This window comes from Zingiber officinale, chromosome 10B, assembly GCF_018446385.1.
Source record: "Zingiber officinale cultivar Zhangliang chromosome 10B, Zo_v1.1, whole genome shotgun sequence".
Taxonomy (NCBI): Eukaryota; Viridiplantae; Streptophyta; class Magnoliopsida; order Zingiberales; family Zingiberaceae; genus Zingiber; species Zingiber officinale.
The window spans coordinates 84,414,739-84,434,698 of record NC_056005.1 but is presented as its reverse complement, the minus strand read 5'-3'; the positions used below and the strand labels follow the sequence as shown (position 1 = coordinate 84,434,698).

Here is a 19,960-nt window from a genome sequence, read left to right as displayed (position 1 = left end):
AATAAATATTTGATTGTTAATTAAGGACCGACTTTAAAATTAGTAGCTAATTAATACATCAAAGTAGGCTTCACTTCCCAGCTTCAAAGTATGAGCAGTTGATGAATTCCAAGCTTTTGCATAAGCAGAGCTGTCCCTGAAGCCAAGTAATTGATACGTCATGTAAAACAACTCTGAACATGATTGAGTATTTCAAATAGTCTTCGTAAATCGTAATGGAAGAACAATTAAATCAGAATATAATGTAACATTATGTTGGATATGCAATTTCATTAACAATTTGGCATCAGGAATTTGAGGGGTTGTCACAAATTTTATCATGTTAGGTGAGGTAAAACGGTATATCTGTTTCGAATGATCTATATTGTATAAATTGACGTTAATGTTAGGTGAGTAAAATGGTATATCTATTTTGAATGATCTATATTGTATAAATTGACGTTGAGAAAAAAAAATGTAATCGTCTCGAGGAATCTAAAAAATATTTGAGAGATAAAAATATAAAGTCTTATATAATTAATTATAAAAAAATCTAAATTTTAAACTAAAAAGATAAAAAAATTAAATTATCTAAAAATTATAAACAAATAATTCAAATATATTTATATAATCTAAGACTATATGTATTTGTTTATTGTAAAGCTTGCATATGCTATTCAATTCATTTAGTTGGCATGTTCTCGAAGAAACTGATTCATAATATATTCTTATTTATTTATTTTATTTCATTTTATTTGTCTATAAGTCAATATTATAATGCTGTTGCTTTTACTTTCATTCAAAATAATAATACAGTAAATAAAAAAATTAAATGACACATATTTATAGTTAAAATTTCCAGCCTTATCTTTATTTTTGGTTGGTGTGCAAAAAGCTATTATGGGAGAGAGAGTGTAATTAATTTAATTTGTTTAAATTAAAATGAGTTTTATAAACTAATCTTCTGAATAAATAAGAAAAGAGATTGTAAAAATTTTCCGTTGCCGGGACTCGAACCCGGGTCTTTCGGGTGAGAGCCGAATATCCTGACCAACTAGACTACAACGGATTGATGTCCAATGGGATGGAAGATATAATTGTTCTTATTAAAATATCTGTAGGAATTCCACACAGTTTGATGTATAAGATTAACAATGGCAGAGGGACTCGTCGAAATAAACAAGAGAGGACGAGCCAAGTAGAACAATGCCATTATTCTACAGCATTAACAATGGCGCCGCAAGTGCTGAGGTTGCAGTAGCAATATAATTGTTAACTACTGAAGCTAGAGGAAGATAATTAACGTGCTCGTACGTGTTTGAGATCCTTATTAACAATTACGACGTCTCTGTATGTCAGGAAGTCAAAAGTCAAGACATGAAAGTTAATGGTAAAGAAGATACGATAGTAAACAGTCAAGAAAAGACGGAAATCAGATCGCTTCGTATCATGAAGGATGAATCTCTGGTCACAGTCTTTGATAAACCCCGGGCAGATCGACACGACTCATCCTCTTCATCAAGGATCAATTCTTGTAGTACATCTGAGCAGTCATCCAGAGTTATCTGTATCTGAACCTGGGTGGGATGGATAACGCTAAGTGACAACAGTGTCAAAGAATCATAACTTCCTGTCAGAGAATAACTGTTATAAGTAATACAATATTCTAATGGTCTACCACACACTGAAGTAGAACCTTCCTTTGGCTAATGGGCGGCCGCTAGACGTCCTCCCTCCCCGGACATACTCTGACATCCGACATTTTCTGGCAGCAATCAGGCTCAGAAAGCAGACAGAGTCTTATAAAAAGGGAGGTCATCTTCGTTGGCTAGGTGCACGTACATTTGCATGTGTCTTCAACATTTATTTTTTCCTTCTTTCGACACCGCTCTTCCCGGGAAAAAGGACCTGACTTGAGTGTCGGAGGGCCTGTGCCGGGGACTTTTTCCCTAGTTTTGATCTCTAACGCTCCATGTGTTTGTTTGAGTATGTGCAGGGCCCAAGTATCATCGATTTCGTTACTACTGACTTTTGGTATCACGTGGGGGTTCGCTTTTCTGACGCATATATACAGGGTGCGTCAAAGTCGCCTTTTCATTAACACCGATGCCACCTTCACCGGCCTTTGTTTGACTTAGATTTTGGACAAGATCAATTTGGCGCCGTCTGTGGGAATCTTCTCCACCTGTTCTGGAACATGAAAATGGAGAACACCAATAAGATCAACGTAACCATGACAACGGAAGAGTATGAGTTGTTCAAGGAAGCTAAGAGACGAGCAACCTCCGAGAGGCATACTGCAGATTCACAACCATCGAAGAGATCAGCGGCCTCGAAGGACTAGACCCACACTTCTGACAGAGGGTCTAAGAGGAAAGAGCCAAAAGAGTTCCCCCGAGCTTTCTATCGTGACCTCGGTTGGGATCACAACAACAAGAAAGAACAGTACCATGCCTCCATGGCCGAAAGTTCCCCGCCGAGGGATTAGAAAAAGGGGAAGGTCATAGTCCTCCGGGAGGAGCCCAAGGAGGTGTTGGTGCAATCGACCTCCAAGGTTTTAATGTCAGACAAATATGTTTAAGTATGTTTAAGTATGGAGCTTCAAATAGGGAAGTCTTAGTTGTAGGCTAGGCAAGGGAAGTCCTAGTTCAAAGCTAGCAAGGGAAATCTCGGTATATCGTGGAAGGCAGGTGGATAAGTCTGGAGTACTTGATCCCTGGGTAGCCGAATACTGAGGCAAGGGAAATCTCGTTATATCGTGGAAGCTAGGTGGATAGGTCTGGAGGACCTAATCCCTGGTAGCCGAATACTGAGTTCTGGTGAGTGAAGCCAGGTTGAGAAAATCTTAGGGGGTAGTAACCTTAGGTAACGGGAAGTCTTCACACGGTCAACCAGACAAGCGGATCTCGGTAAATCTAGGTTTAGGTTTACCATTATATTCTGTATTACTATTATTGATGTTGGCTAATATAGTATTGCAGGAAAAGTCTTAGTGGATCAAGCGATCAGACATTGAGTAGGCAAAGTCCAAACATGTCTGGAGGACTATGTTTGGCAGGTAAGTTGAGGTAAACAACTGGAGGAGCGACAGTGAGGTCGGGTTCATGAAGGAAACAACCTAAGGTCGCTGATCCAACTAAAGAAACCGAGAAGGTTTCCAAATTGAGATCAAGACAGTTCTATTGTCTAATATTACTCACGCATTATAATATTATAACTGTGCTAACATCTGTTTTGCAGGTTTATTGTTTAACACTGTTTTTCAGGTTTGGCTGGATTGGTCGACCGAACCGGAGAATCGGTCGACCGAACAAGAAGAGATCAAAACAGTGTTCAGATCAGACCAGAACAGATCGAGCCCGATCAAGCCATGATCGGTCGACCGAACAGTATGATCGGTCGACTGAACCCTGATGACTCAGCACAGACAACAACGATCAGGAGCAGAAGGAAACTACACTGATCGATCGATCGAACCGGATGATCGATCGACCGAACGATCATTATTAAATGCACAGTAAATGTGAATCTCAACAAATCTCGACAAACAGGGAAGGAGCCGGTTCGGTCGACCAAACAAAGGGATTGGTTGACCGAACCCTTAATGGACAGTTAATACCGAAGATCGAATCAGCAATCGGATCTCAACCAGGAAGAAAGGGAGCTGGTTTGGTCGATCGAACATAGGGATCAGTCGACCGAACATCGACGATCTTATAAATTGAAGCTCGAGGTCTGAGGCTGATAATACAATCTGTTGTGGTTCAATTTTGTGCTAGTGCTGCTCGTGTGACTGCTCTACAATTCCTCTACACGCAAACAAGTGCCGACCAAGCTTCAACTCCTACACACAGTCGGTATACTTTATTGTTTTTGTATTGCACTTAATCTTATATAAGATAGTAGGTTGTTACTATCTTATATCATTGTATTTTATACGCATTATTTCTTTCTGAGGTTTTCGGGAAGAAGAATCTTAGTGGATTGCTTATCGGTGCAGTCAAGGACCGCGGGCCTTCGAGTAGGAGTCGACATAGACTCCGAACGAAGTAAACAAACTTGTCTATTTACTTTCCATTGTGCACGACTTTGATTTCAAAGGAAAAGAGAAGTTTTTAAAAAAGGTGCGATATTAACCCCCCGCCCCCCCCCCCCCTATATTGCACTCATTCGATCTATCAGGAGGTACTCGAGGAACTGCAGGTACCCTTCTCTCCAAGGGTGCTCGGGGAAAAGCTACTGAATGGGTCTAAGCCCCTAGCTATTGGGGAGTATGAAGGCAGTAAAGACCCGGAGGATCATCTCCACAAGTTTTAAAATGTTGCTTTGCTTCATCAATATAGCGACACCATTAAGTGATAAGTGTTCTTAAACACCTTATCAGGCTCGGCACAAAGGTGGTTCGACAGACTGTCTGTTGGATCAATCACTTGCTTTCAGGATTTCATGAACGCCTTTCTGCACCACTTCGCCAGCAGCAGAAGGTACCAAAAGATGAACCATTGCCTATTTGTTCTCAAACAGGGGTCCATGGAACTCCTAAGGGCATGCATTTCAACCAAGTAGCTTTGGATGTCCCGTCCGCTACCTCTGATATCCTGATAAGCGCTTTCTCCCAAGGTCTGATGGAGGAAGATTTCTTTCGAGCCCTCATTGAGAGTCTGTGAAGAATTTTAATGAGATGTTTGGGAAGGTCGCGAGCTACATCAATTTAGAGGAAGCTCAGGCTGCTCGGAGGTAAGAAGCCAAAGCACTTGCTCCTATCAACAAGGCGGAAAGAAGACTGCCTCTAATGACAATAATGGAAATAATTTTTAATTAATTTCAATCAATTGAGATTTATTATTGATCCTGTCTAAGAGTCGAGTCGACGGATGCTGGGGACGTGGCGCTCGCTGCTATCTTCGAGTGAGCTCCGAGGTGACGTAGACCTCCGGTGAACCTGCAACAAGGCCTAGCCGGGAAGGGGTTCCCAGCGATGACCCTCCGACGCTCAAGTCAGGCAACGGCGGGATGAGACAAAAATAGATTAACGAGACTGTAGCTACAGTGATGAATAGTCCATACCTTTGTCGAAGTCTGGAGGGCCTTATATAGGATCTCGGGGAGGCGCGTGCATGCTTCTCGAGATGTGCACGCTTCCCAAAGCATACCTCAGAATAGTCGTATCAGAAAAGTGTGTCTGACGTCATACCACAACCGTCCGAGCATATCTCTGACATGACAGTGGAAACTTCCACCGTACGATTCTCTGTTCGGTCCAACTGCCGACCATGCTGTCCGTCGGCGGCACCTGGCTCGAGAAGGATATCACCAGCCGTCTGCCTCCTTTGTCCTCTTTTGCACCTTTTGTTTGTTTCCGGGCCGAGCGGGAGGGTCGCTTGGCCACCCCGGCGGTCGGGCGTAAAGGCATGCCGGACCGAGCGGGGAGGCCCCTCGGGCACATAATCGGATGGGAATGCGTCCTTAGTTGATCTGCAGCTCAGTCGAGCGAACGGGCCGCTCGGCGCAGCAACTCCTCTATACGGGCACATCATGAGCATCGGAAGTTCGACCCGTGGTCGAGCTATCTTTGCGCCGACCTTGGCGCTATCCTGGCCCAGCGGCCATGGGACCTCTCCGATCGACAAGACCTTCAGGTTGATCCTCTTGACTTTGATCCTCACGTGTTGTTGACCACTGTCCATGTGGATCCTCCTATGCTTACCACCGGATTAATTATATTTGACATACAATCAAGATCGACATGAATCAAATAGGAAAAATAATATTTTCAAGTCTATTATATTACTATATTTATAATTATTATGATGGTATATCTTATTTAATTTTTTTTTATTATTTTGAATAATTTGTATAAATAAATTTATTAATTTTAATGACATAATTATCAAAAAATATATATATATATATATTTTCTTTTATCGATTACTTTTAATATAATATCAGAGTTAAATTCCTTCGTTTCTTCCTGATATCCTTTTATAAAATCTACAGACGCATCAGATTTCTTCTAACATCATAATTTTCACATGCAAACTCGTTTCTTCCAGAACCATCTTTTCCTTTCTATCTGCTACAGTTCTTCCCATCCTTCTCTTTTCTTAAATTTATTTTTAGTAATTGCTTTTTCAACGTTTCTCTTTTCTCCTTTCTTCTAAAACCATCTTTTCTTTTCTTTCTACTATCTTACGTTGTGAAATAGGTTTTGATTATATTTCTCTCTCCCCTTTTATTCTTCTCCTCTTCTGCCGATTTCACGAAGAGTAACATAAAAAAAAAAAATTGTGCTTCTCCTTTTTACTACTAGCAGTCATCCAGACACTTTCTGTTCGTGAGCAGTTGTCTCTCGAAAATTCTTCTTATAAAGGATGATGAGTTATTTATTTTTGATGCTAAATATTCAATGACATTGTAAAATTTAGATCGATGTTAAATTTATCGTATCGTTGGTCATATTGATATTCATTGTTCTAGAAGATTTGATTGATCTTATAGTCAGAGAAGATGTCAAATTTGTCTCAGAATTGAATTGATATTCAATGTCCTAAAAAATTTGACTCAAATTTTACTGATAGTCCTGCAGTATTGAGACAACCAACTATTTCACAAGGAGAGCATGCATCTTCAAATCAACCACCACCTTCTTGGCATTCTACAGCTCAGTTATCTCATTCTGGAGTATTCTCACATTTTATCCTCTTAATATAGTTTCATCGACTCTTGAGAACCCAAGATGACATCCGGATTCTGGAACAACTCATCATGTTACACCGGAATATAATATTCTCACAGAAGCTTCACCTTATGATAGACCCGACATAGTACAAATAGGTAATAGCTCAGGTTTGCAAATTACTCGCATTGGAAACACATATTTTCACTCATGCGATCGTACTTTTCGCATGCGCAACATATTTCATGTTCCTTCTATCACTAAAAATTTAATTTCCGTTCGTTAGTTTGCTCTTGATAATATGTGTTCTTTGAATTTCATCATCATTATTGTCTTGTGAAGGATCCCACAACAGGAAATATTCTACTTCGAGGAAATATTAAAGACGGTCTTTATCATCTTCAGCCCCCCTATACTAATGCATTTGTTGGAGAACATACTGATAAATTCTCTTGGTACGCACGTCTTGGTCATCCGTCTCTACGTGTAGTTTAAAATATCATTAACCAGTATGGTTTACCAATTTCTTTAGCCTCCTCTTCTCATTTATGTGAAGCTTGCACGAAATTAAAATCTCATAAATTATCTTTTGTGTCTTCTTTTCGTACTTCTAGTTTTTCTTTAGAAATTATTCACTTTGATGTGTGGGGTCCTTTCCTATTCTATCTAATCAAGGTTTTCTTTATTATATTATTTTTATTGACAATTTCAGTAAGTTTACTTAGATTTTTCTTATGAAAAGAAAGTCTGATCTCTTTGATATTTTTTGTCGCTTTCAAAAATAAGTTGAGCGCTATTTTGATCATAAAATCCTCTTCCTTCATTCTGATTGGGGTGGAGAGTATTAAGTGCTTCATTATCATCTTACTTCCTCTGGCATCATCCATCGAGTCTCTTGTCCCCACACTCCTGAACAAAAAGGATCCGCCGAGAGAAAACATCGTCATGTGGTTGAAATTATCTTAGCTCTTTTTAATCATGCCTCAGTTTCTCTTAAATTCTTGGTTATAGTAATTTGCATCATGAGTACCGTTGCCTTCATATTTCGACCGGTCGAATATATATTTCTCGACATGTTACTTTTGATGAATCTCTATTTATGTTTGTAGTTGCTACCTCAGATCCTCCTTCATATAATCAAGGCAACTATCTAATATCACCAAGCAATATAATAGAGGTCTCATATATTGATTCATCAAGACATATTGAAAGTACAAGAGGGGATGATATCTTGGGTCATGCTTCATCTTAACAAGTTCCTGTAGACTCGACGACTAGTGGTGATCCACTCTCTAGTTCTGATTCTCATCCGTCTGACCACTCATCTCCGAGTAGCTCTGATGATGATATTCCTCGACAGATGCTTCCTCTAAGCGATATTTATGCACGATGTCAACCAGTTTTCACTTGTTATCTTCTTCCACGTGCTCTTATTACTTTTTCAAATTTTGTTGAACCTTCTAATTTTACACAGGCAATCAAATATCCAAATTGGCGTGTTGTGATGGCTACATAATTTGATGTTCTTCTTCGTAATGCAACCTGGAGCTTAGTCCCTCGTACCCCATCTATGAATATTGTGGGCCCTCAATAGGTTTACCAAATTAAATATCATGCAAATGGTTCTATTGAACGTTACAAAGCTCGGCTTGTTGCTAAAGACTTTAATCAACAACTAGGTATTGACTTCAATGATACTTTTAATCCAGTCATCAAAATTACAACTATCAGATTACTACTATCTATAGTTATAAGCTCTAATTGGCTAATATGCCAATTAGATGTTTCCAATGCTTTCCTTTATGGACACCTTGAAGGAGCAACCTCCTGGATTCATCGACCTGCAACTTTCAACACATGTGTGTCGCCTTCAGAAGTCTATATATGGTCTTCGACAAGCACCTCGTGCATAGTTTCATCGTCTATCTACCTGACTTCATACTCAGGGATTTTCTGGTTCAAAAATAGACTCTTCCCTATTCTACAAATATAATGAGAAATTTTCAATATTTGTTCTGATTTATGTGGATGATATATTAATAACTGGTAGTGATCAAAACGACATTACTACTTTACTACATCTTCTCCGTCAAGAGTTTCTATTCGGAATCTTGGTAATGCTCGTTTTTTTCTTGGCATAGAGTTTTTCTCACATTCTGAAGGTTGTCTTCTCTCTCAGAGTAAATATATTACTGGGCTCCTACAATGAGCTAAAATGAATCGTGCACATCCTATCTCCACACCAATCATTGAGGGTGGTTTCACTGCACCTTCATCCTCCTCTTCGATGGCTGACCCCCATATCTACCATAGTATTGTTGGTGCCCTACAATATGTCATAATTACACAACCTGATATTGCTTTCGCTGTGAATCGTGCCTGTCAATTTATGCATGCTCCTACTGAACATCATTGGGAATGTGTTAAGTGAATTCTTCGATATCTCAAAGGCACTATTCTACATAGTGTTCTTTTATATCGTCAGTCTTCACGAGAATTGATTACCTACAGTGCTGTAGATTGGGCTGGATCTCTCGAAGATAGACGTTCTACTAGTGGATATGCTATATTTCTTAGGCGAAATCTTATTTCCTGACTTTCAAAGAAGCTACCTATAGTCTCTTGCTCGAGTACTGAAGCTGAATATAAACCTATCGCTAACACAACGTCAGAAATTATTTGGCTACAATCTCTTCTTTTAGAATTATACTTTTCCCAATTACTACGCCTACAATATGGTATGATAATATTGGAACAACTTATCTTATGGCAACTCCTATTTTTCATGCTCGTACCAAGCATGTAGAGATTGATTTTCATTTTGTTAGCGAGCGTGTGGCGAATCGTCAACTTTCGGTTTCTTAAATCTCTACGGAAGATCAAATTGTTAATATATTTACTAAGTCATTATCTAGACAACGTTTCACCAAGTTAGCACTCAAACTCAACATTCATGCACTCTCATTGAGTTTGTCGAGGAGTAATGACAATAATGAAAATAATCTCTAATTGATTTTAATCAATTGAGATTTATTATATTTGACACATAATCAAGATCGACATGAATCAAATAGGAAAAATAATATTTCCAAGTCTATTATATTACTATGTTTATAATTATTATAATTGTATATCTTATTTAATATTTCCATTATTATTTTGAATAATTTGTATAAATAAGCTTATTGACTTTAGTAATAAGATTATCAAAAATTTTTATATTTTTTTTTCTCTACCTATTAATTTCTATAGCCCCAACCTCCCGCTCGACCCTTTACCTGTACTAGGGATGCTCGACCTGGTTCCCCGCCTGTCCTGGAAACTAGAGCGGTGCAGCGAGTTGAGGCTGTCCAAGCTCCTAAACCCGACCAGTGGGGGCCCCGTTACTACACTTATCATAGGTCTCACACCCATTGCACAGGAGATTGCGTTCAGTTCACCCAATATTTTCAACGGGTGGTCGAACTTGACCTACCTTCACTCGAGATCGTGCCAAACTCTAGAGGCTGCTGGACAATCAGCCCACTAGCGCGGGACAATCAAGCAAACCCCTTTATGAGAAAGAAGGTCAGGAAAGTCAGCAAGCAGAACGGGGCAAGGAGCCGATGGAATCCCCTGAGGAAGAGAATAGGGGAAATATCACCATTCGGGAGATCGACATGATCTCCAGAGGACTTACGGATGGGGATTCCGCAAGAGCCAGGAAGTCACATGAACACGACTTAGAGATACATGCTGTAGGTTGCAGCCAGGAACAAGCTGTCAGGCCCTTGATTAGTTTCAGGCCGGAAGACCTGGAGGGAGTAGAGCTCCCTCACGACGATGCACTTATCATCAAAGCTGTCATTGTCAACAGTCGCGTGGCCAGAGTTTTCATCGACACCGGAAGCTCTGTCAATGTACTATTCAAAAGTGTGTTTGATGGTATGCTGATCGATGCCAGTAAACTTAAAACCATAACTACCTCTTTGTATGCGTTCACATGTAATGAAGTACGACCAATGGATCAGATTAAGTTAGTCATATCTTTGGGTAGCGAACCATTGGTGAGGACTCGGAGGAACACCTTCATCATAGTGGATTCCCCGTCCTCTTACAACGTCATCTTGGGGAGACTCGCCCCACATGAATTCCAAGCGACAATCTCCAACTTTTCATAAGAAGATAAAATTCCCGGTGGGAGACCAGGTCAAGGAAGTTAGAGGCGAACAACTAGTCTCGCGCATGTGTTATGTAGACATGGTGAAGGCCGAGGTCTGCAAGGCTTAGAAAACCCAAGACGGGAGAGTCCACGCTATTCAAGAGAAGTCTTTGCCTATGGCGGAAGAATTTATTCCCTAGGAGGAGATTCAGCTTCACCCTGGCCGGTCCGAAAGCATCACTCGCATATCGAGTGACCTGCCGCCAACAATCAAGACAGACCTGGTCGAATGTCTGGTGCGCAATAGGGACGTCTTCGCCTGGTCCCCCAATAAACTTCCGGGAGTCAAGCCTGAGGTAGTTGAGCACAAATTTCATCTCCTGCCCGATTCTCAGTCGGTCAAGTAAAAGAAGAGAAATTTCTCGGTCGAGCAAAATAAGATCATCCGAACTGAAGTGGACCAACTCTTAAAAGCAGGGCATGTTAGAGAGGTACAATTCCCGCCTTGGCTTTCTAATGTGGTCCTAGTGTCCAAGCCCAATAACAAGTGGAGAGTCTATATAGACTTTTGGGACCTCAACAGGGTCAACCCCAAAGATTGTTACCCTCTATCAAGGATCGATCAGATTGTAGATTCTACTTCGAGCTGCGAAAGGATTTGCATGCTTGATACTTATCAAGGATACCACCAGATCCCTCTTGACGGGGAAGATCAGAAGAATGTTAGTTTCATTACGACAGACGGTACTTTCTATTATACAGTCATTTCGTTTGGATTATGAAATGCAGGGGATACTTATCAAAGGATGATGGACAAGATCTTCTGAGAAAAAATACGTGGAGGTTTATATGGATAACATCCTTATCAAGTCCATCGTGGTGATAAACTTGATTTTCGATGTGGAGGAGATCTGCTGCACGTTGTGATAATATAGACTAAAGTTAAATCCTCTGAAATACCTATTTGGAGCTCGAGAAGGAAAGTTCCTATGATATCTTATCACTAAATGAGTAATCGAGATCGAACTGAAGAAAGTCGTCAAGTTGTCTGACACATACAGACTCCTCATAAACTTGACTGAGACATACAGACTCCTCATAATTTAAAGGAAGTCCATACACTACTGGATAGAATCATGATACTCTTTAAATTTATATCTCAATTTGTAGATGAGTGCTTCGGAGAACTGTAAAATTCTAATGGGACGAAGGCTGGCTTTATTAATATATGTATTTTGTTTATCGTAAAGCTTGCAGTTGCTATTCAAATTCATTTAGTTGGCATGTTCTCGAAGAAACTGATTCATAATATATTTTTATTTATTTATTTTATTAGTCTATAAGTCAATATTAAAATGCTGTTGCTTTTACTTTCATTCAAAATACTAATATAGTTAAAATTTCCAGCCTTATCTTTATTTTTGGTTGGTGTGCAAAAAGCTATTAGGAGAGAGAGAGAGTAATTAATTGAATTTGTTTAAATTAAAATGAGTTTTGTAAAATAATCTTCTGGAAGTTGTGATAAATAACAACAGAGATGGTAAAAATTTTCCGTTGCCGGGACTCGAACCCGGGTCTTTCGGGTGAGAGCCGAATTTCCTGACCAACTAGACTACAACGGATTGATGTTTCATGAGATGGAAGTTATAAATTTTAATATTAAAATATCTGTAGTAATTCTAGATTAACAATGGCAGAGGGGCTGGTATATAGAATTCTCGTCAAAATAAACACGAGAGGACGTGTCAAGTAGAAGAGTGCCATTATTCTACAGCATTAACAATGGCGCCGCAAGTGCTGAGGTTGGAGTAGCAATATAATTGTTAACCACCGAAGCAACAAAGAATTCCGCCGGCCGCACGTTGTCTGGTGCTGGGTCAAGCGAGATTGTCGCTCGGTTGGAAATTCACTGTTCACGTGTTTGGCTGTCGTCAAGTCTGCTGCTCGACCGAAGTTGAACTCTATCGATGCCAAGTCTCGCTGCCAAGCCGAGCGGGGTAGCCGCTCGGTTCGGCTTCTGCATATCGTCCCTTGAGCGTCGGGTGTTTGAAATGCTCGCGTCGAAGACGGTGGCGGGTCAGAGCCTTCTGCCCGGTCGGGCCATGCACCGCCTGATCGGCCGCTTCCTTATACGCATTGACCGTCTTGATTTTGACCTCCACCGTGACAGCGGGATGGGGCCCTTCATCATCACCGCATCACAAGTCTCTCACTCACGTCTATGGAACCACTAGTTTTATTGGATTCTATTTGTGGAGATAGAAGATACTGTCTCTTGTTTTACATAATAATCACCCCTCCATACTTAAATTTCTGGATCCGTCACTACTCATGTCTAGTCAAATGAGATTGTAATTCGATTGACTGGATAATTATTTGAATAGATTTCCTCCCGATCGAGCCTCAGCCGTAAGATAATAAAAAACAGATGAAGGAGAAGGAAGAAGAAATGGGGAAAAAAACAGGTAAGATTGAAAAAAACAGGTAAGATTTTTAGCTTATCTTTTGGACCGAATTAGGGTAAGGACCCTTCTGTATATGTAAGCAGTGTCGTCTTTAACGCACGATAGAGGTCTTTAACCTAAAAAATAATAATATTTTATTTCTCACGTATTGTTAGCTCTATTAGTAGTTAATAAATGAACACACTTTTCGTCACCCCCACCCTTGAAAATGAGATCTAAAACATAAACCTCAACTATCTATAGAGAATTTTTTCTCTAATAAAAAATAAGTTTGAAAATTATTGACCATCTAGAGAGATCATTAGTACTTTTCAATTTACCAGTACCGACAAAAATACATACAATTTGATATACAAATGGTACAAATTTAAAACCTCACCTTTTTTTTTTAATTGAGAAAAGGATTCTTTTTAAATTGTCAATATGATTTTTAATTTATCATCAAAATAAAATCTTATCCCTTCCTTTTTTACATTTTCAAAATTATTATCTTAGTATTTTATTAAGAATATAGATTTTTACTAACTAATTTTGATGAAGCTTAGGATGAAATTAAGTTAATTTTTTTCACACTAAAAATAATTTAAAAATTGATTAATAATTTTAATTATTTTTATATAATTTTTAACTTTAAAATTTATTAGTAATTTTTAATTATTTTTTATATAATTTTTTTTAAAGTTATTGTGTAAACTTGTCCTTAGAAATTTTTAAAACTTAGGATTTTTTTTAAGTTATGCACAAATTTTTAAAACTTAGATTTTTTTTAGGTTATCCACAATTTTAAAAAAAAAAAACTTAGAAATTTTTTAATTTTTTTTCTTACTTAAAAACTTTTTAAAGTTTTTTTTAAGTATCAGATTTACTGAGAAAATTATTGATTGTAAATCAGAATTTTATAAAAAGTTACCCTTAATTATTTTCAGTATTTTCTAAATCTTGATAAATTTTTTCAAAATTTACCCTTAGACATTTTAATGTACCCGTTTTTTATGTGATCAAAGGGGAAGAATGAAAGATTAAGTCTAGGGAGAGGTAGATTAAATTTCTTTTAATTTTTGCACTTGAATTATAAATTTATTTGTCACACCCCAGAGGAGTCTTTGCCAGACAAAAATCCGGCAGCATCTTCCTTGTACGGGTGACAATTGAAGCAATACATACACATACACACAACATATAACGTAATACAACAACCCATACGACTGGATATAAGCACAACCACGCAGTTAATAACAGCTCACACGGCTGGAAACATGCACAGCGGAAAACACAAAATAATACGAACATAAGACCAACAACGTCACTAACAAAAATACATGCAATCACCAGACTTGACTCCAAAATTCACATCGACTTATTGAAAAGCAAAATACACAAAATCAACATACCACCCAAACAATAACAAAACCAAACAGAAAACTATCCTCGAGTGTGACTGGTAACCGGGACTCTCCAAGCATCAATGACTCATCTACCTGTTACCTGGTGAAGGAAAACCAATTTACGAGGTGGTGAGTATTGGAACTCAGCGGGTAAGGAAAGATAGTGCATGAACATAATATGTTGGTGCAAGTTGCACCAGAATCAAACCTGAGTTTTGATGTTGTCAAAGGTTCAAGTTAAGTCTTGTTATGATCTAACAAGTTGACTGAGTGTGCAGGATGTTTACTCAACCAGGAAAGACCTAGTTGGAGGCTAGGCAGGAGAAATCTTAGTAGATTGTGGAACACAGGTGCAAGTCCAAGAAGGTCGAGGGGACCCGTAGCTTGGAAGTGTGATCGAGAGGTTTGGAGGACCGAAGATCAAGAGAAAAGTCCTGGGGAGCTGATCAAGGCTGAGTGAAAAGTCCAAACTAGATTGGAGGATCAAAGTTTGATAGGTAGGTTGAGGTAAACAAACTGGAGGAGCGATAGTGAGGTCGGGTTCGCTAAGGGAACAACCTTAGGTCGCTGATCTAACTGAAGAAACCGGGGAGGTTTCCAAGTTGAGATCAAGACAGTTTTACTGTCTTTCATATTATTCATGCATTTTATATTACTGTGCTAATCTCGATTTTGTAGGGCGTTTTGCTTAACACTGTTTTGCAAGTTCTGCCCGATCGGTCGACCGAACCACCTGATCGGTCGACCGAACCAGGCAAGTTCAGTTTAGTATTCAGATCGAACCAAAATAGAATCCGAGCCCGATCAAAGCTTGATCGGTCGACCGAACCATGGTGACTCAGCACAGAACAGATCATCAGCATCAATCAGCAGAAAAAGGAAAAAGGCTAATCGGTCGACCGAACCAGAGGATCGGTCGACCAATCCAATCAACATTAAAGCTGCAATAAATGTTGATCTCGGCAAATCAAGTCGAATAGGGAAGGAAGCTGATCGGTCGACCAAAAAATTAGTTCGGTCGACTGAACCATTAAAGGTCAATTAATGCAGAAATTCGAGCCAGCGCTAAACTCCAGCCAGGTAAAGGGGGAGCGTGTTCAGTCGACCAAAAAGGAGGTTCGGTCGACCGAACGTGGAGTACACCTATAAAAGAAGGCTCGAAGTCTGTGGCCAAAATATAACTTTCTGATCAATTCAAGTGCTCTTCTGCAAGCTGCTCACGCTACAAGTCTTCATCAACTCTGCAAGAGACTTCATCCAATAGTGCCGACTGAGCTATGACTTACTACTACTATTGTCGGTATATCTTTTCTTTTGTACTGTACTTAATTTCCTGTAAGATAGTAGGAGTTTTACTATCTTACATCTTTGTACCTGTATGATCCACTTCTTTCCGAGGTTCTCGGAAAGAAGGGTTTTAGTGCTTTGCCCATCAGTGCGGTCAAGGACCGCGGGCCTTTGAGTAGGAGTCGAGCTAGGCTCCGAACGAAGTAAACAATTTGTCTCCCTTTTACTTTCTGCTGTGCACGACTTTGATTTAAAAGATAAAGAAAAGTTTTAAAAAGATGCGATATTCACCCCCCCTCCCTCTATCACTATTCGATCTATCAATTGGTATTAGAGCATCGTTAGCTCTGAATCTCTTAACCGGTTTTCAAAGCATTTTAAAACTCTTTCTTTTTCTTTTCTTTTGGATCATTTTTTATTCTTTATTCTTCAAGCACTATTAATCCCAAGACGAAAGTCTTGGAAATATTTTGTCTTTTATTTTTTTTCTTGCAAGGATGTTGAACTCGTATCAAGAAGGTTATATATAGTACCGTATGACCTCCACTGTTCAAAGGAGAGAATTTCAGTTATTGGAAGAATAGAATGGAGTGCTATTTGAAGTCCAACATCGAGCTCTGGTTCACAATCCTGAAAGGCTACACTCCCCCGACGAAAGATGGAACGCCTCTTGAACCTGAAGTTTGGACTCCCCCAATGATCAAGAAGGCGCAACTGAACTACAAGGCGATCAACACCATTCAATGCGGGCTTACAATGGAGGAATTGAATCGAGTCGGTCCCTATGACAACGCCAAAGAATTGTGAGATTTTCTAGTCAAACTACATGAAGGAACCGACGACTCGAAGGTAAATAAATGGGACCTACTTTAAATAATTTATTTAATATAAAAATATTTCCCGGAGAGACAACCTCGCAACTACACGCTTGACTGAAGGACATACTTAACGACCTCCACCTGATCGGACACAACCTGGAAAACCGCGACACAATAAGGTACGCTCTGAATGCTTTTCCGAGGAATGCTTTGTGGGCATCAATTGTAGATGCGTACAAAGTTTCCAAAGATCTTTCAATTATTAAGTTAGACGAGTTATTTTGCGAATTGGAATTACACGAACAGTCTAACATAAGCCATGTCGAGAAAGGTGTAGCATTGTATGCAGGTCCAAGCAAGGAGACAAAAACAAGAACCAAGATCGAGTCTGAAAACGAGTCAGACTCTGACTCAACGAATGAAAAAGAATTAGTCAACATGGTCCGAAGATGGTTGACTAAGAAGAAATTTAGAAGAAGCACCAACAAGACACCGCTCAACCAAAACCAGAACAAATCAGAAATGATTTGTTACGGATGCAACAAGAAGGGGCACTTCAAAAACGAATGCCCAAATCGGAAGGAAGAAAGACCCAAATCGACAAGACGAAAGAAGGCTCTTCAAGCGACATGGGACGAGACTTCTTCCGACGAATCCGACGTGGAGCAAACGAAGCACTCGAGCCATCTTGCATTAATGGCAAGAAACAAAGATTCTGATTCCGAGACTGATGACGAGTACGAGTCCAAGATCGACATCGAGTCCGACAAAAGCCATGGATCGGAAGATCCAAATATGGTAATGATTTATTCCAAGTCTAATTTACTTAAAGTAGTTACATGTTTGTTTAGAAAATTATCAAAATCTGAAAAACAAAATAATTTGTTACTTAAGGAAATAGACCATCTTAAGCAACAAATTAACTTGAGTGATTCGACTAACCAAGTTCAAGTCGAAGCCTCAACTCAAGATGAAAAACTTGAGGAAGAGAATTCCGATTTGAAGGGTCAAGTTGAGCGACTCAAGAAAATGTTGGAAAGGTTCGAAATGAGATCCAAGTGTCTAAATATGGTACTTGGGTCGCAACGTGCCATGTACAACAAATCAGGACTCGGTTACAAACTCAAACAAACAAACAAATCATACTTATCTCTAATCAGCCAAAATGTTAGAAGTCAAGTCCAAGCATGGGTCTAAACAAAACATTTAACCAAATCAATTAAACGAAATATTTACTTGGTCCCTAAGAGTCAAATCCATTACTTAGATAGACCTTATCTAAGCTATGACTCAGGGGGAGCAAGTAGAAATACAATACAACCAACTTGATTAACCAAACTTAACACTTAGGATTAGGTTTATTTTCTGCTTAGAATGGTTAGATGAAAAAGATTTACCAAACCCTAAAATATAGCATCGGAATGGATTGGGATGATAGTACGTCAAGGAAACTTTGTCGAAGGCATGTCTAGGCCGAATATGGAATTCTACCTGATGCACTAGACTTCGTGGATCTGACCGAAGCTACCCCAGTCAAACATGGGCTAGTTAGACCAAAATTTAGTATTAAGTTCTTTGAGCGGAAACAGTTTGGAAAGTCTTCAGCAAGTGGTCCATCGTTGATACACAAGAAGGACATATGTCTCGCCACTGAACTGAAAGCATATTCTTAGGACGCCTACTTGATTAACCCAAAGCTAAGTTTGAATCTAACATGGGTTCAATAATCTTTTTCAAAAATTTAAAACTTAATTAAAAACAAAACTTTTAAAACTTAGCTACTTTTAAACTTAATTAAAATTATTTTGAAACTTAAATTAAAAAGTTATTTTAAAACTTAAATTAAAAAACTATTTTAAAACTTAAATTAAAAAACTATTTAAAAATTATTTTTAAAACATATTTAAAAATTATTTAAAACTTAACTATTTTTTTTAAAAACTCAAATTATTAAATTAATTTTTTTTTAAAACTTGATTATTAAAAACGTTTAAACTTAATTATAAAAAAAACTTTTTAAACTTATTTTAAAAAAACTTTTAAACTTAATTACTTTTTAACTTAATTAAAAAAAAAAATTTTAAAACTCATTTAAAAAATATTTTAAAACTTATTTAAAAACTATTTTAAAAATTATTTTTAAAACTTATTTAAAAATTATTTAAAACTTAACTATTTTAAAACTTAAATTAATTAAAATTATTTTAAAACTTAAATTAAAAAAATTATTTAAATTAAAAATTATTTTAAAAATTAATTAAACTTATTTTAAAACTTAATTAAAAATTATTTTAATTTTATTTAAAATTTTTTTAAACATAATTAAAAAACTTTTAAACTTAATTAAAATTATTTTAAACCTTATTTATTAAAAAATTTTAAACTTAATTATTTTTTTTAAAAAAATCTTAATTACTTTTAAACTTAATTAAAAATCTTTTAAAACTTAATTATTAAAAACTTTTAAACTTATTAAAAACTTTTAAAACTTAATTACTTTTAAACTTAATTAAAATTATTTTAAAGCTTAATTATTAAAAACTTTTAAACTTATTTTAAAACTTAATTATTTTAAAACTTAGTTAAAAAAAACTTAACTTAAAATTATTTTCAAACTTAATTAAAAAAAACTTAACTTAAAATTATATTAAAACTTAATTAAAATTATTTTAAAACTTATTTTAAAACCTAATTAAATTATTTTAAAACTTAATTAAAAATTATTAAAAACTAAATTAAAAATTATTAAAACTCAATTAAAAATTATTAAAAACCATTTAAAAACTAAATTAAAACTTAATTAAAACCTTTAAAACTTAATTACTTTTAAACATAATTAAAATTATTTTAAAATTTTTTTAAAAAAATTGGGTTGCATCGACCGAAAAAATTATCGGTCGACCGAACCAATGTTGAACAAGTCAATGATACTTACATTGTTTTCAATTGTTATCAATTAATCGGTCGACCGAACTATTTAAGCGGTCGACCGAACAAATAAATTCTCATCCGTTCAACTGCTCTCCACCTACCCTGTATCTATGCCAAAGTTAATATATTGGTCGACCGAACCGATTTATCGGTCGACCGTACCGATTTATCGGTCGACCGAACGTTTGCTCACTGGTCAAAAGGACGAGGAATTTAAGGGATCGGTCGACCGAACTCCTTATCGATCGATCGATCGACCTCTATAAATACAGGTTTCG

The 19,960-nt window shown here is 37.5% G+C and overlaps 2 non-coding genes across 2 annotated transcripts; both read right to left on the bottom strand.

The window, feature by feature from the left end:
• Positions 1-975: 975 nt before the first annotated feature.
• On the bottom strand, positions 976-1,048 carry TRNAE-CUC. The gene has a single exon. It is a non-coding gene; the product is annotated as a tRNA-Glu (tRNA).
• An 11,297-nt stretch (positions 1,049-12,345) lies between these two features.
• TRNAE-CUC lies at positions 12,346-12,418 on the bottom strand. The gene has a single exon. It is a non-coding gene; the product is annotated as a tRNA-Glu (tRNA).
• Positions 12,419-19,960: the final 7,542 nt, after the last annotated feature.